Genomic DNA, 16,526 nt, shown 5'->3' on the forward strand with positions numbered 1-16,526 from the left:
TCGAAAAATATAAATTGACCAAAATAACCCAGTAAATGTATTAGGGTATTTTGGTCTATTTATATTTTATGAATTATTTTTTTCATATTTTTGTTAGGTGTGCCTCACTAAGATGTACACACACTCCAAATCTCAAGTAATTTAGATTTGTAGAAAAAAAAAAAAAAAATGGAAACACTACCAAACAACTGTGACCTTGCGATGAAGTTTGGCTGGTGATGAGGGTAGACGAAAAAAATTGAAACACTACCAAGCAATTATGACCGTGCAATGAAGTTTAGCTGGTGATGAGGGTAGACAAAATCACAATCCGTTTTTACCTATAGGCGTTTGGAAGAAATTTTCATATATTCATATATATATATATATATATATATATATATATATATATATATATATATATATATATATATATATATATATATATATATATATATGGAAAAAGCTTGGGTTAACCCACTAGCTCATATGAACATATGAGCCCAACGACCCAGATTGAATTTGGGCTGATCTGAAGATCACGGATGTTCTATAGTGCTTAAATTTTTTTTTTCTACAAATCCAAATTACTTGAAACTTTATGTGTGTGTTCTTCTCATCAAGGCGCACCTAATAAAAATATAAAAAGAATTATTCGTTAAAAACAAAATGACCAAAATACCCCCAAAAACCTCTGAAGGGAATTTTGGTCAATTTATTTCATATAAAATATTTGTTCGAAAGATTCTATTTTTAATGAACACACACCTAAAATTTCAAATGATTTGGATTTGTAGAAAAAAATAAAATTCAATCACTATCGGACATCCGTGATCATCAGATCGGCCCAGTTTCAATCTGAACCGTTGGACTTATATGTTCATATGAGCTAGTGGACAAACCCTAGCTTTTTCCTATACATATAGGAAACAATTATATATAGGTAAAAGCTGGGGATAGCCCCCTAGCTCATATGAACATATGAGCCCAATAGCTCAGATTGAATTTGGTATATATATATACAGGAAACGTTTATATAAGGTTGCAACCTTAAAATGTAAAAGTACAGATGCACATCGAAAATCTATCGAAAAAGGTTTTTCTTAATGTTAAAAGACCCTCTAATTGATTATCTCTACATTGAGATATAGGAATGTGTAAAAAACAATATTTTAAGTCGCAAAAATAATTCATCATGAAACACATTATCTAGACTGTCCATTTCAATATTTTCACATTTTTATAGATCTACATGATTTTAACCATTTTGGAGTTTAAAATTTTATAATTAGATATGAAAATCCATTTTTAAATAATACTAAGAATTTTTTAAACCAAAATTACATGTTATAATAAAATTTGGAGGTGTGCCTTAATTGGATTGTTTAAGGTTGCAACCTTATTGAAACCACACCCTATATATATATATAAATGTATACAATGAGACCATTGACCTCTGATATATGGAGGTCACAATTACTTACAACCATCCGATGTGAAATTACAAAGATTGAGAAAAAAAATTTTGGACTTTGAGCTTAGTTAATGAAATAAATGTATCCACCCAAGTTGACATCCAATGGTCAAGATTAATTATGGCCACCTTGTACCAATGGTAAATGCTTTCATTATATATATATATATATATATATATATATATATATGTGTGTGTGTGTGTGTGTGTGTATGTGTGTGTGTGTGTGTGTGTGTGTGTGTGGGGAAGCCACTACACAACGTCTATGAGCGAAAATGAACAATGCTTTCGCCCATAGGCTCGGTGCCATCTGATATATTTGGACGACCTGGATTAAAAGACCGCAACGGACCTACTATGCCCTTTGCGGTACTGCAACAGATATAGTAGGTCTCTTGCGGTATTTTTTCACGCAAAAAAACATGGGGGTAACTGCCACGGCTCCTGTTGGTCCGTGACGATTTTTAGGTAAAACTGCTACGGACATAGCATGTTCGTAGCGGGGCGAAACACTATTCAATTTCGCTTATAGGCAGTTTTAAGAGTTTTCAAAAATAAAAATAAAATAAATAAATAAATATATATATATATATATATATATATATATATTAAAATCTATGTGTAGTTCACATCTATACATATTCAACAATTCATTTGTCAACAATAGTAAAGTATCATATAAAAATTAAATGACATTAATAATAAAAAAAATATTACTTTGTGAATCAGACTTTTCTTTATTAAAAATTTCTTATATTGTAATGCAAGATTTTATTATAAAAACATGGAAAAAACTAAAAATTATTACCTAATTAATCATCATCATCATCAATAATAGAGCTATCTCCCAACTATTTGTGATCGGCTTAACAAATATTGGTTCACTATTCTTCTCTATCAAAGGTCATACCTTCAATGAGACCATAAGTCCGCATGTCTTTTTTCACTACTTCCAACCATCTCTTTTGAGCCTATCTTTGTCGTTTTTGTGCCTTCTATTTGAACCAACTTGTACCTCTGAACATGTACTATACTTAGTCTGCGCTGCACGTGCTCAGCTTATCTAAGTCTACATTCGCTCATATTTCCCATATTGGAGCAACACCTAAGTTTTCGCAAATGAATTTAGTTTGAATTTTATTCCTTCTTGTCTTGCCACTCATCTATCTCAACATCCTCATCTCAGGTACATTCATCTTATGGGTATGTTATTTTTTGGCCGGCCACTATTCTTCCCTATAAAGCAAACCTGGTCTCACGGATGTCTTACAAAAATTTCTCTTCAGTTTGGTATGCAGCGATCACTTAAACTCTGGTTGCATATCTCCACTTCTTCACTCAGCTTTAATTCTATGTCCGACATTGTTTACGATGCAAATCGGAGAGATCTCTAGAGGAAGATCCCTCATATCTGAACACCACAAACTGATTTTCTAAAAGAGTGATAGAGAGTGGAGAAAATCAAATTCTAATCTGACGCCACATCTATTTGAAAAGGAATAGATTCACTCTCTGATCAATGGCAAAGCCAACATTGATCCAAAAAATACGAAATACAATATAAAATACAATAAAACTAATTTAATTCTAATAAAATAAACAAAAATAAAAGAAACACAATAAAGAGTAAAAATGTACCAGACTAGGCCAGTTGCCCTAGGACTCCTAAGGCTTCGAGGCCTCGCTAATATCAGAACGAGCTGAATTTATGTCATGTGTAGTCTTTGTCTTTATTCAGGTTTTGACTAGGCCTTGGCTTGCTTGGATGGATTTCTTGATCTAAGGGCTGCAAGTGGCCCAAGGCTAGGGTTTTCCTAGGTCTAGGTTTTCTCAGGTTTTCTCTCTGGTTTCCTGGCCTATGGGTTCACAAAGTCTCCTCTCTCAGATTTCCAGGCTTATCACATCCCACCTCTTAAAAGAGGCACGTTAGTGTTTTTTAATAGATTCAATAGAGGTGTAGAATGGATAACTATTAAAACCATGAATGTGGAATGGATAACTACTAAAAACTAGAAGATTTGGTAGGTGTAGAATGTATAACTCCTAAAAACAAGGGGATTGACTAGGTATATAATGGATAACTACTAAAAGCTACAAGATTTGCTAGGTGTGGATCATAGAATGGAGACCATGGATTATGATGGTTTATGGTTTAGGGGTCTAGTGAAATAATGTGGTCCTATGGGTTTTCTAAGGCTAGAAAAATTATGGAATTTACCAGTTTTAAAAATGGGGTGTCTACAGTTGCCTGTCTTTAGCACTGCCTATCCTTCGAGGGACATGTGAGTGGCAAAGAAGTAGACACTATTTGGCACTCCCTGTCCTTCAAGGGGCAGGCAAGTGGCAAAGATAATGCAGACATTTTAAATTTCATCATGACGTTTCATGGTCAGAAGGCACACCAACTATCCCTTCAAGACATCTCACTCCCCACTCACCCACCTAGTGCATTTTCATCTTAGGGATTTCGGCGTGAGATATCGGTGAGTTACACAAGCTTGAAACTTGAGTTGGATTTTTTGGCCATGACATTTAACTTCAGGGGTTTTCACAATTTCAAATTCTTAAACTTGACATTTTCTTTGGTTTCGTTAGGGTTTCCTAAGGTCTTCTATAGATTTTACTTGTTCTAGGGAAATGTTTACCTAGTCAATTCTGAAGAGAGAGATGAGGCGGCAACACGGTAATCATCATATAGGGGTATTCAAGCTCCTTTGTTTTTAAAAGTTTTTTTAGAATTTTGAAAACAACGGGGGAATTTTGAAAACAAAGGGGAAATTGTGAAATAGAACTAGGAGCTTTGGATAGGTCACGATTTTAACAAGGAAATTAAAGCTTTTTTAAAACACAAAACATATAATGAAAATTTTGAAATGAGAAATATATTTTGAAAAACAAATTTTTAGGTAGCAATTTTAGCTCCTGCAACTGTATAGCCATCTAAGCAGTTTAATGTAATGCAACGATGGACATGGTAGTTGACGTTATATTCATACAACCATGGAGTGTTTTTTAAAAGAAATGTTTTGAAATGAAATTTTTATAATATTTTTTTATTTATTTTTATTTTTTATTTTTAAATTTGGGTCTTACAGTTTAACCACTTGTGACCCTTTTGGTTGACCCTATATGAACGTGTCAAGTCCTTGCTTGAATCTTTAGGACTAGGAATCGTCAAGTATTTCTTTATCTTCCAACCTCAGCTCTTGTATTTCAATTCAAATGAGAGTTCTCTGGAGTTTTCGAGCAAAATAGAGTCTTGAAGAACACATGATACTACCCCTAGGTGTTCAGAATCTTTTTGGATTTCTGATTTCGTTCGTCCACCAATAACCTTTCAAAGTCCAGATGATTAAGGTCCTTAAGAATGTTCTATCAGGCTAATGTTCTTTGATTTTTCTTTTGACACCCATCTGACTCAGGAAGAAGGAAGAGAAGATGTTTAGAGAGAAAAGATTTTGTAGAATAGAAGTAAATGAGATAATTTCTTCTTTTTCATCGCCCCAGGGTCCCTTTTGGGTTTTCAGCTCGATAACCTTTTTTCCAACATTTGGGATTCCTTTCGGATTTTAAACCAGCAGATTTTTTTTTTTATCATCCTAGGATCCCTTTCGGGTGTTCAGCCCACCATATATATATATATATATATATTACGATGAAAATGATGACAAAAGAAGAGGAGGAGGAGGAGAAGGAAGAAGAAGAGTCAATGGTGTTTTTTATTTCTTTCTTTTTTTCTTTTTCTTTTTTGGCATTTTACTTTAAGACTAAGTAAAAATTTGATCATCTTTCTTTCTCTTATTCAGGTGGCAGGGAGGTTCTAATAATAGTCATCCTCTAAGACAATGGCCGTCGGGCTCCCCTTGGATTTATCCTTTGAATTACCCCACTTGAACCTTGATTTTGGGATTAAGAATCACTCTTAGTTTTCTAATCCCTCAATCTTTTGTGTGGACGGACAAGCTCATTAGATCCTCACCGTTAATCGGATAATGTGTGTTACCCACTAGGTGTTAATGCCTTTGTAATTTGAGGCGTGAATGCCCCATTTGGTTTTGGTGAGTGATCACCAACTCCTTTTCGATTGTCTCTTTCATTGCAAATTTTATGTTTATTTTCAAGAGCTAATTTCATAGTAGGCTCCTTCTCAGTTCTTAAGCTCGGGTGAGACTCTCACATAAGAAGAGTGACTAACTTAACATTGGATGACCTTATGGCACGTTAGGAGTTAACAAACAAGGGCTCAATCTCATTAATTGCCCATGTTGTGCCCTCTTCATGAGAGGAGATTGCCCCTATTGAGTAGTTTGCTGCCCCTGCAGGGCTTTCAGTTTCGTTAGGAACTTGTTTTTCATGAGATGAACTTTCTTGATATGGGCATGTTCCGGCTATCGGAGTTGTGCTCTTGCCCCAGTTAAGCTCTGGAAATCTCTCATCTTGAAGAGGTGACCCAATTTGGTCATCAGCTTTTAATTCCTCGTCCCAGATGGGTGGATCATCTTGGAAGTCTTGTGAAGACGACCCAGTTGGACCTCTTAGAATTTCCAAAAGGTTAACTTCTTTTGATATTTGAGGCAATACGTCTCCTTGAAGAAGTTTCTTATCTACCTCCTCTTGAGTTATTGTCCCGGAATTAAGGTTTTTCTTGTCACCATGAGTTTGGGAATCCACAACTTCAAAGTCTTGGTTGAGCTTATGCTCGAGTTCATCTTGCTCTTGCGAGTTTGATTCATTATCACACGTGTGAATTATTTATTGCGTTGGTTTGGAAGTAGATTAAAGGGATCATCTACCCCAGTTTCATTCTCGATGATGGGGACCTCTTGCACCACTTTTGAGACTGTATCTTGGAGTGAAATTTCACGTGTGATGACCATTTTTTTTGCCTTTTCTTAGGTTATGGGCTTGGAGCTAATGTTATCCTCATTATTTTGATCTTGAGGATCCTTAGTCGTTAACTCCTAAGTGAGCCTATGCTTAATTTGTTCTTCATCTACCATACTTTCCAGTTGATTTCTTCTTGTGCACCAAGGCCATTGTGGATGCACTTCTGTTTTTAGTGCAGTTTGTAATTCATTTGAGTTAATCAGGTTAACATTAGTATTGTTTGTCGAGACATCTATAGTTTTTGGTTCTTATTTTCCATCAGCCACTTTTTTTCTGACACTTATCGTGCTGTTATCATTGAAGTCCTGAACTCTTTGCCTAAAAGCTCGGCTTTCTTCGGTGTTATGGGTATAATTTTCATGTAAATCACATCATCGAGATGTATCACCTCCATATAAGAAAAGAATCATGGCTACTGCAAGTAATTCTATAGGCCTTGCCTTAAGAAACTTCTTAATGACATCGACCACAGGTTCATTCAATGGGAATGAATTCCCTTAGTGTAGAAGTCTACATCCTCCATGTGGTAGAGTAATTTTTTGTCTCTTCTCGTGGATAGTTTGTAGAAAAGGTTTTTTTCTTGATCGAGTTCACCTCTCTTTCTTGAGAGGGTTCTTCACTAGTCATGTCCTCATTCTCATCTCCTTCTTGTAGAGGGTCGACTATCATTAGGTTGTTGGAGACTTTGGCTCCATCTTCCTTAGCTCACTCAGATCGCCATACTCATTCAAGCATAATGTCAAACGAGTAAGGGACTGTCCCCTTACTGAAGAAGGTGACATATTCTGGAGTCATGTTCTCTAATACTTTGCTTACATTTGAGGCTTCAGGGGGTGGAGTTTCAATTACTCGTATAGCAGCCTCTTTGAATTTGGTTATAAAGTCAGAAGGAGACTCGCCTGACTTTTTTTTGGTAGAAGTTAACTCACCAAGGGTGACGGGTCTTGTCCCTGTTCCACAATAACAGGAGGAAACATTTCGTCGAGAGTTGCATGAGGGTTATCCTTCATGAATCTCTGGAACCCCCTTAGGGGCTCTTTTGATAAGCAGTGTGAGAACATGACTTTACATCGGTTGGGTTGATCTCACAATATATAGACTATTAATAAGTAAGCATTAATGTGTGCCTCAGGATCTTCTTTCTTAGGAAATTTGTTTCTGAATTGTGGCATCACAACCCTACTGGTAGATCTTCTAGGTGTCCTAGAGTTTCTTGTACATAGGCCTAAGGAGCTGAGAAATCCCATATTCTCATTTTCTTCAAAGAGTCTTGGAGGCATTTCATGTGGGTGAATTGAGTCAATGTTATAACAGTGACCTGGCTCGGCTGTATGGTCTGTTGAACATGGATTTGTAGTATGTGGATTGTATAAACTGGCTTTTAGGCCTATGTAGTGGGTTGCCCCAAGGATTGAGCCTGGGGAGTGTTGTGAACTCGGTGTCTCAGTTGTTGGCCTATGACTCACCTGGGTTTCACTAGGCTTGAGTTGATCCATTACATGGAGTTTGCACTACGTGGCCACACAAGAAGGCCTGCAGGATAGGATCGCTACTTGATTGGGAAGGACGACTCGAGCTGCTATGATGACTAGACCTCTGACTTGGGTGGTTAGGTCTACCTGCCCCTGACCATGACTGAATTATCTATCCTTAGGGCTAGGGTATTCTCTTGTCCCAGCACTGGAATGAAAGAGTGAAGGAATACCATAACTATTGCCAGATGGAGTCTGCTATCTAGGTAGTCTTGAGCTTGAGTGATGACTAGAATTAGAGCTTTGGCCCATAGCGGGTTGGATTGGTAGGCTAACACCCCTAGGGTTATATTGGTTTGAGCCAACATGTTGAAGGTGGCCTATAGCTTGAGCTTCTGACTTGACTTAAAAGAATGTATGCACCTTAGGATTGTCTTGATATCGAGGTAGGTCAAAACCCTTACCTTTATTAATGATGGGTTGCTTGGGTAGACTTTCCCTAGTTGTGTGTGAACTCACTTGCCCACTAATTGATTGATTGCTAAGATTTGACTGCTGGGCTGCTAATTAAACATTGGGGACTAACCTGACTAAGATTCGTTGAATCAGAGATCTAAGCTAGGGCCTTACTCAGAGATCAAGGTATTATGGACCCTATTAATCTGTTGACTCATGCCTTCCAAATGATGGCCCGGGGGACGGCTTGGACGACTAGGTATGGTTCCATATGGGTTGAGACTTGGCTCATTTGATATAAGTACCATGGATTTGAGAGGGAGCACTGTGACGGTGCCTCTCAGATTGATTAGGTTCTGGATCCAGACTGGGTTGGAGCCAAAGGGTTGGACCTTGCTCTGCTTTGATCCTGGGTCATAACTCCTAGACTTGTGTTAAAATAGGAAGGTTTGGACCTAGCTCGGGTATGGACCTAAACTAGGCTTAGAATGACCTAGGTATTGACTTGATGGACTTAGGTTTGAACCCTAAACTAAGGTGAACATAGTCTAAGTCTAGGGACAACTCTGAATCTATACTTAAAAAAAGACCAGACTGGACGGATCTTGCTAGAATTGATGGCTTTCAGTTTGGACCTTAAACCAGGATGAGCCTAGACAAGTTTTAGAGGCAACTTTATATTTAGACCTAGGCTAGGACCTAGACAGAGATCTAGACTAGATGGGTACGAGTCTTGGCTCAGACAGAGAGGGGGCCTAGGTTCAGACCTTGGTATAAACCTAGTTCAGACATTAGCTAGGCTGGGCACAAGCCTTGGCTTGAACCTAGAGGGTTTCAAATATCAGACCGGGTGTTGACCCAAACTGGATCAAGGTTGAGTTAGGTACGAGCCTTGGCTCGAACTAAAAGGGGGCCTACGTTCGGACCTAGGTGTGAACCTGATTTGGACTTGGGCTAGGCTGGGCACAAGCCTATACTTTGACCTAGAAGGTTTCAAATTTAGACCGAGTGTGGACCCGGACTAAGGTCTAGGTGAGACTTGGTGTGGGCCTCGTCCCAAACCATAAAAGGGCCTAGGTTCGGACTTGGGTGTGATCTTGATTTGGACCTGGGCTAGACCTGGTACAAGCTTGGACATGGACCCACAAGATTTCAGCTCGGACCAGAAGTAGATTTGGACTGAGATCTAAGACTAATCAACTGATATAAACAAACAATGCGCTCAAAAACTTTTGTCCTAAACTATGGGGTAGGCTCTGTCTGAGTAGGTCCCCACATAAGTCCTGACCACCTGTTAAAGGAATCAACCAGGTCCTACTATGTGTGGGGTTGCTTTGAGGCTAAGGATTATAGAGGGGCCCTCACAGTTAAAGTTGCGCGAATCCCAACCACCTCGGTTCTCAAGGCCAGGTTCCCCTCACGACATTTAATGTCAAATTTTGGGGGTTTTCAAAAAAATTTGCTGGTTTCTCGGGCTTCCCTGGTTTGTTGTGTGTAAGAGTGTGAAACAAAGCACACAAGAAAAAACAATTGTTAATCAAGTAAACACCAAGTGGAAGAAATAATGTGAGCGCTCGACACAAATTGTGTCAAGCGAAGTGTGCTTCGAGGTGCTTGCTCACTCGATAACACAGTAAAGATGGAGGGGTAAGCAATCCCTACGAAAGTGTTCAATCAAAACAGTGAAATCAAACACAGTCAGTGCCTAGTCGAGTGTGTCTGAGTCGGGGGTGACTCGATCAGGGCACAATTAGAGAGGGAGTGCAGGTGACCCTGGATTTTTTTTTTTTCCCTCCCTGTTTTTTTTTTTTTTTTTTTTTTAATAGAGGGAAGTGGCAAATGTTGAATTACAAGAAAAGAAATGAAAAGATTTTTTTTTTTTAACAAAGTTTTTTTTTTTTTTTTGAAAAGAGGGAGAGGCTTGAGAGGTGATTTTGTTTTAAAGTGAATATTCTTTTTTCTTTCTTTTTTTTTTAGAAAATAAAGTGCCTTTAAAAAAAACTTTTGTAGCAAAAGTGATTTTTTTTTTGAAACAAAATAAGTCTTAATTTTTTTTATTTTTTTTTAAACAAGTGGCTTTATTTTTTTATTTTTCACATGCCCTAAAGCTCTCTCTCTCTCTCTCTATATATATATATATATATATATATATATATATATATATATATATATTTTTTTTTTTTTTTTTATTTATTTATTTTTTTTTTTTTTTTTTCCTCTCTCAAGTACCTTTTCCTATTTCTTCTCTCTATTTTCTCTCAATCTCCCTTCCATATTTCTTCTCTCTAGTTTCTCTCAATCTCCTTACCCTATTTTTTCTCCCTATTTTCTCTCAATCTCCCTTTCCTATCCATATCTAAATCTTCCAAATCTCCTTAGTTCTTATCTATTCCCTAAAATTCTCTAACAACACTAACACCTCCTCCCAATTAACCTAAAGTGGCCTCCTATCCATATCTAAATCTTCCAAATCTCCTTAGTTCTTATCTATTCCCTAAAATTCTCTAACAACACTAACACCTCCTCCCAATTAACCTAAAGTGGCCTACTATTGATATGAAAAATTATCCCGTGAATATCAAAGGGAATAAAGAAATACTAGAGACGGCTAACAACCCAATGTGTTCTACCGATTGACTCCAAAAGAAAGCTCTATCTCTTAACAAGATAGGAAAAACATGGAGTGCAAAACTGGTAGAGCGTATTTTTATTTATTATTTTATTTTATTTTAATGTGGAAAAAGAAAGTGCTTTTAAAAAAAAGGATTTTTTTTTTTAGCAAAAGATATTTTTTAGCACAAGTGATTTTTTTATTTCTAAAAACGAAAAAGCCTCAAAATTTTAATTTATTTTTCTTTTTAAAGGTAAAGAGGCCTTAGAAGACAATTTATTTTATTTGCAAAAGTAGATTTTTCTTTTTTAGAAAAAACAAATTCAGCAAAATCGAATTTTGGGATTATACAATGTGGTGACTCCTTTTTTTTTTTTAAGGAAAAAGGAAATAACGACAATGATGAGATAGAAAGCGTGGAGAAAGAAAGTGCAAAGAAAAGATGTTTTTTTTTTTAAAGAGAAAAAAAGAAATTATGATGATGAAGATAAAGATGCCAAAAGTGAAGAAAAAAAAATAGTAAATTTCTTTTTGCTCTCTCTCTCACTCCCTTGTTTTAAAACCCTTGGTTAAACTTTCACATGGCTGCAAAACACAGGGAAAGTAACTCATGTAGAGTCCTAGCAAGAGGGAAAGCTATGCTTCTTTTTTTTTGAGAATTAAAGAAAGGTACACCTCAAGAGGGAAAATGTTATGTTTTTTTTAAAAAAAATGTGAAAAAGAGATACACCTGCTCCTTGACATTTTCAAAAAGAAAGTAAGAAAAAGACTTAAAGCCGTGGTTTGCGAATTTTATTTCTAAAATCGAATCCACAAAGAACAAAAGAACCTTTTTTTTTTTTTTTTTCAAACCGTACTCTTGAAAAGGAGATCTGAGATTGTTTTCATTAATTTTTTTTTCATGCAAGATTGTAGCTCAAAAGGCCCCACTGTTTAAGATGCAAATCGGAGAGATCTCCATAAAAAGATCCCTCGATGAATACCACAAACTGATTTTTTAAAAGAGTGATAGAGAGTGGGGAAACTGATCTGAGGCCAGATCTACTAAAAGATGAATAGATCCGCTCTCAGATCAATGGCAAAGCCAGCATCGATCCAAAAAGCACGAAATACAATAAAAAATACAATAAAAAAAAATTTATTTTAGTAAAATAAACAAAAATAAAAGAAGCACAAGAAAGAGTAAAAATGTACCAGACCAGGCAAGTTGGCTTGGGACTCCCGAGGCTTCGAAGCCTCGCCCATATCAGGACCGACTGAGTTTATGTCGTGTGTACTCTTTATCTCTCTTCAGGTTTTGACCGTACACTTTGTCTCTCTTTAGGTTTTGACCAGGCATTGACTTGGTTGGATGGATTTTTTGATCTAAGAGATACAAGAAGCCCAAGGCTAGGGTTTTCTTAGGTTTAGGTTTTTCTCAAGTTTTCTCTCTAATTTCTTGGCTTATGGGTTCACAAAGTCTCTCTCAAATTTCTTGGCCTATCATGTGCCACCTCTTGAAAGAGGCACGTTAGTGTTTTTTTTAATAGATTCAATAGATGATAACTACTAAAAACTAGAAGATTTGCTAGGTATATAATGGATAACTACTAAAAATAGAGGGATTTGCTAGGTGTAGAGTGTATAACTACTAAAGGCTACAAGATTTGTTAGGTGTGGATCATTGAATGGGGACCATGGATTATGGTGGTCTATGGTTTAACGGTCTACTAAAATAGTGTGGTCCTATGGGTTTTCTAAGGTTAGAAAAATCATGAAATTCCTCAGTTTTAAAAATGGGTGTCTACAGACATCTTCCTTAATCTCCCTGTTTTCTTGAATTGTTGACCCAAGATATCGAAAGTGCATTCCTTTTGGTATTTTATTGGCCGTTAATCTTAACTACTACTTCGTATCTACTCCTATTATCAATAAACTTGCAATCTATGTATTCTATCTTTGTCTGGCTAATTTTAAAACTCTTAGATTCTAGAATATCCCTCCAAAGTTCTAACTTTATCTTGATGCCACTTCAGGTCTCATTGATCAAAAGTATGTTGTCCATGAACAATATACACCATAGTACTTCTAGGTGCTTAGTTAAGTTGTCCATAACTAAGAGAAATAGGTATGGAGTAGGAACTCAATGCTTACCCCTGGTGTAGACCTATTGTTATTGAAAACTCACTCGTCTCTCTATTAGTTGTTTACGCACTAGTTAGCATTCTCTAGTACTTATCTCACACCAAGTCAATACGGAATCTAGAGACTCTTTTCTTTCCTAACGTATATCAAATATAATTTTGAGATACTCTTTCATAAACTTTCTTTATGTCAATAAAGACCATGTGGAGGTATTTTCTATTCGCCCTAAACTTCTCAATCAATTGTATGGGTATTGAATAGGGTCCTAATGTATTTATTCAAAATCATACGATCAAACCACTCACACTGTCAATACAAAATAAAATCTTTTTTTTATTTGTATTCTAACCTACTTTTATTATTCTAAAATATTTTTTGTTGAATAATAGCATTTCTAAATAGCGAATGCTAAATACCAAAACCTAAAGGGGTCGAAAAAGAACATGCCATTAAACACTCTATAAAATGTGTTGTATACGCTTTTAGAAGTATTGACACACGTGTCCGTGTCCATCTAGCATAGACACATAGTTAGACCCTCAAACACATGTCCATGTATTGGAGCGAGAGAGAGAGAGAGAGAGAGAGAGAGAGAAAGAGAGGATAAGTGGCATTTGGAACGAAGAGTAATAGGAATCTAAATGATTGGCTTAATAGTATTTAGATTAATAGTATATTCAATGTTCATTAAAACTACATATGAACAAGCTTAGAGAAAATTACACGGAATTACAAGATGGTGTGGCAAAGCAAAGAGAGGTAAGAGAAAAATAATCCAAAATATACATGGCTTCAATTCAAAAGTACTCGTTCCTTCCCTTAAAACCGATCTTGCTGAATATAAGGTAAAGGAACAGACCAAGGTGCCAACAAATCATCCACAGCCTGCCAAACCAATAGAACCATGCACTCATTTAACACCAAGGTCCACCCTGGCCTTGTTAGGGTTGGGCTAGGGGTGTTAGGGGGGGGGGGGGGGAGGGGGGGATAGGGGATGAAAAGAAAAAAAAGGGTCGTGCTGGGCCCAATTGTGGTTGGCCCATGTCTAGCCTGCTACATTTTCTGGACTAGGCCCTAGGTTTTAGGATAGGCTGACTGGGCTGGGTAGGCCGCCCAGCCCATTGCCACTACTATTATGCTCCAAATTAAAAGAGGAGAGTACCTCTGCTTGTTCAAGGGTGCATCAAATTATATAAATGCACATGCTTGTTTAGGTTCAAAATTCTGAATATTAGCAATGTGGACAATTGAGTAATTTTTTTTTTAGTGGTATCCATATGAAATGAAAACTAAAAAGTGAACTTTCTAATATTACTTGAGAGTTTTTAACTACATATATATTTCCTTAAGAAAGATTTTCAAAACCTAGCCATTGCATCTCACATTGGACGGCGAAGGATGAGTTCGGCCTTTGTATCAAACATAAGCACTCTTATAAGGGAAAAGTACATACATCTCCTTCATATAATTAAATCCCAAATAAACCCCTAGTTTCATTAAAAGCCCATAAACCCCCTCTAAATGAAAAGAAAATGATGTTTAAGCCCTTTCGTACCGGTTTAAATTATAATATTTATCATTTGTCTTTTCTCTTATGACCTTATTATCCAAACTTTGGAAAAGCCACCCCTCTCTCTATCACACGTAGACCCCTTCTACAGGCTATCTTTCTCTCAACCTCCCTTGAAAATCTCTCTCTTTCTCTCTCTCTCTCTCTTTCTCTCTCTCACATTTGGTGAACATCATGAGTTGTTTAATTGTGGCATTCCAAATTCTATTTGGATGATAGGGTCACTAAAAAAAAAAAAAAAAAAGAATAAATATTGTAATATAACTAATTAAAAAAAAGTAGAGAATGCGTTTCATATTATTATTATTTTTAAATTGAAGGGGTCCATGTTCTATAGAGATGGGGTTTATTTAGATTTACAATGATATAAAGTGAGATATAATTTTTTTGTTATAAATTAAGAAAAGTTTATTCCTATTAGTTAATAAGATCACTATCACTATAGCCATCCACTTTTACTTTTTGGCACCACATATGATAATGTGCGCTGAATGGTTCGTTTTCAATGTTTACTCCTCAAAAAACTGAAAGGGTATTGTTTGTATAAGGCTGAGGCCCTAAACAATCAAAGTAAGGTGCACCTTCAAGTGGTATTGAAAGAAGTTATTTCAGTATTGAAAATCTTTGTAATGGCCTGAAAATTTATTTTCATCTCTAACTATAAGATTTAAAACTTCAAAAATAGTATAAGATCGGGCAGATCTTTAAACACTTATAAATTTTGAATATTGATGGCGTAAAAAATGCATTACAAGGTGCACATTTTTTAAAACTTGAAATCCATTTTTTCTCATATCCATACATCTTGAGGTCAAGATGATCCATTTGAAGATTTTTGGGCATCAAAACATTTCTAGTGATTTTTTTAAGGTGCACCTTAATTTGATTCTTTGGGCCTCACCATTATATAAACTTTTTCCAAAAACTAATACCGACTTAAGTTACTTCTCTAATTTACTTTATAGAGGAAAATGAGTAATTCAACATGTTTCCAAACAATATAAGAGATTTGCATTATTATGTATCAAATTAATCATATGGGCTTGAGAGTATTGCTTCTTAGTTGTCCGAGGTGGATTTTTGGTAGTGGAAACTCAATTTTGTCCTGGCATCATAAGTGGGTGGAAGGGAAATCTTTAAAACACCAGTTTCCTGATCTATTTGAATTGTCAATCAATAAGTACTCGACAGTAGCTGAGATGGTGGATATGCGAGGTGGGGTAGCACAGATGAATGTACAGTTGTTTAGAAATAGGGTGCCAGATGCTGTGGTTCAATAGTTTGCAGAAATTACGACTATTATCCAAAGAGGCATATCTCACAAACTATAGAGGATGAAATTATATGGGAGAAAAATAATGATGGCCAATTCAGTGTGCGATATGCATATGATCTATTATTTTATGATAGATTAAGATGGAGATGGGAGTCATTGCGTAAAATTTGGAAATGGACGGTGGCATTGAAAGTGAGATGTTTCTTATGGATTCTTTTGCAAGGCAAAAGTTTAACCGTGGACAATCTCATCAAGGGGGCAAAAGTGGTGGTAAATGTGTCTACTATGTAAAGAAGACGTCAAAAGTGGTGATCATTTATTTTTACACTGCTATTTTACTCACAATACATGGTGTTGGATTTTTCAAATGCTTGAAATCTCTATGGTTACCCCGGAGAATCATACTCTGAAATTGGAATACTGGGATTTTGTAGGTCTCGTGGGTATTAGAAAAACGATTTGGCTGATTGCAAGAGCTGCAGTTTTGTAGAAGATATGGAAAGAAAGAAATAATAGGGTATTTGAATGTAGATAATCCAAAGTTGGGGTAGTTAAGATGCAAATTGTACACGCTATTTGGAGCTGGTTCTTTATAACAAGAGAGGGATTTGGTGTGACTGAGGCTGATATTAGTTTAGATATGTCAAATTTGATATGCCAGAGAACCACTAAGGCTA

The sequence above is a fragment of the Amborella trichopoda genome, chromosome 11 (assembly GCF_054954075.1).
Source record: "Amborella trichopoda isolate Santa Cruz 75 chromosome 11, AtrichopodaSantaCruz75HAP2 v2.0, whole genome shotgun sequence".
In the NCBI taxonomy this organism is placed as follows: domain Eukaryota; kingdom Viridiplantae; phylum Streptophyta; class Magnoliopsida; order Amborellales; family Amborellaceae; genus Amborella; species Amborella trichopoda.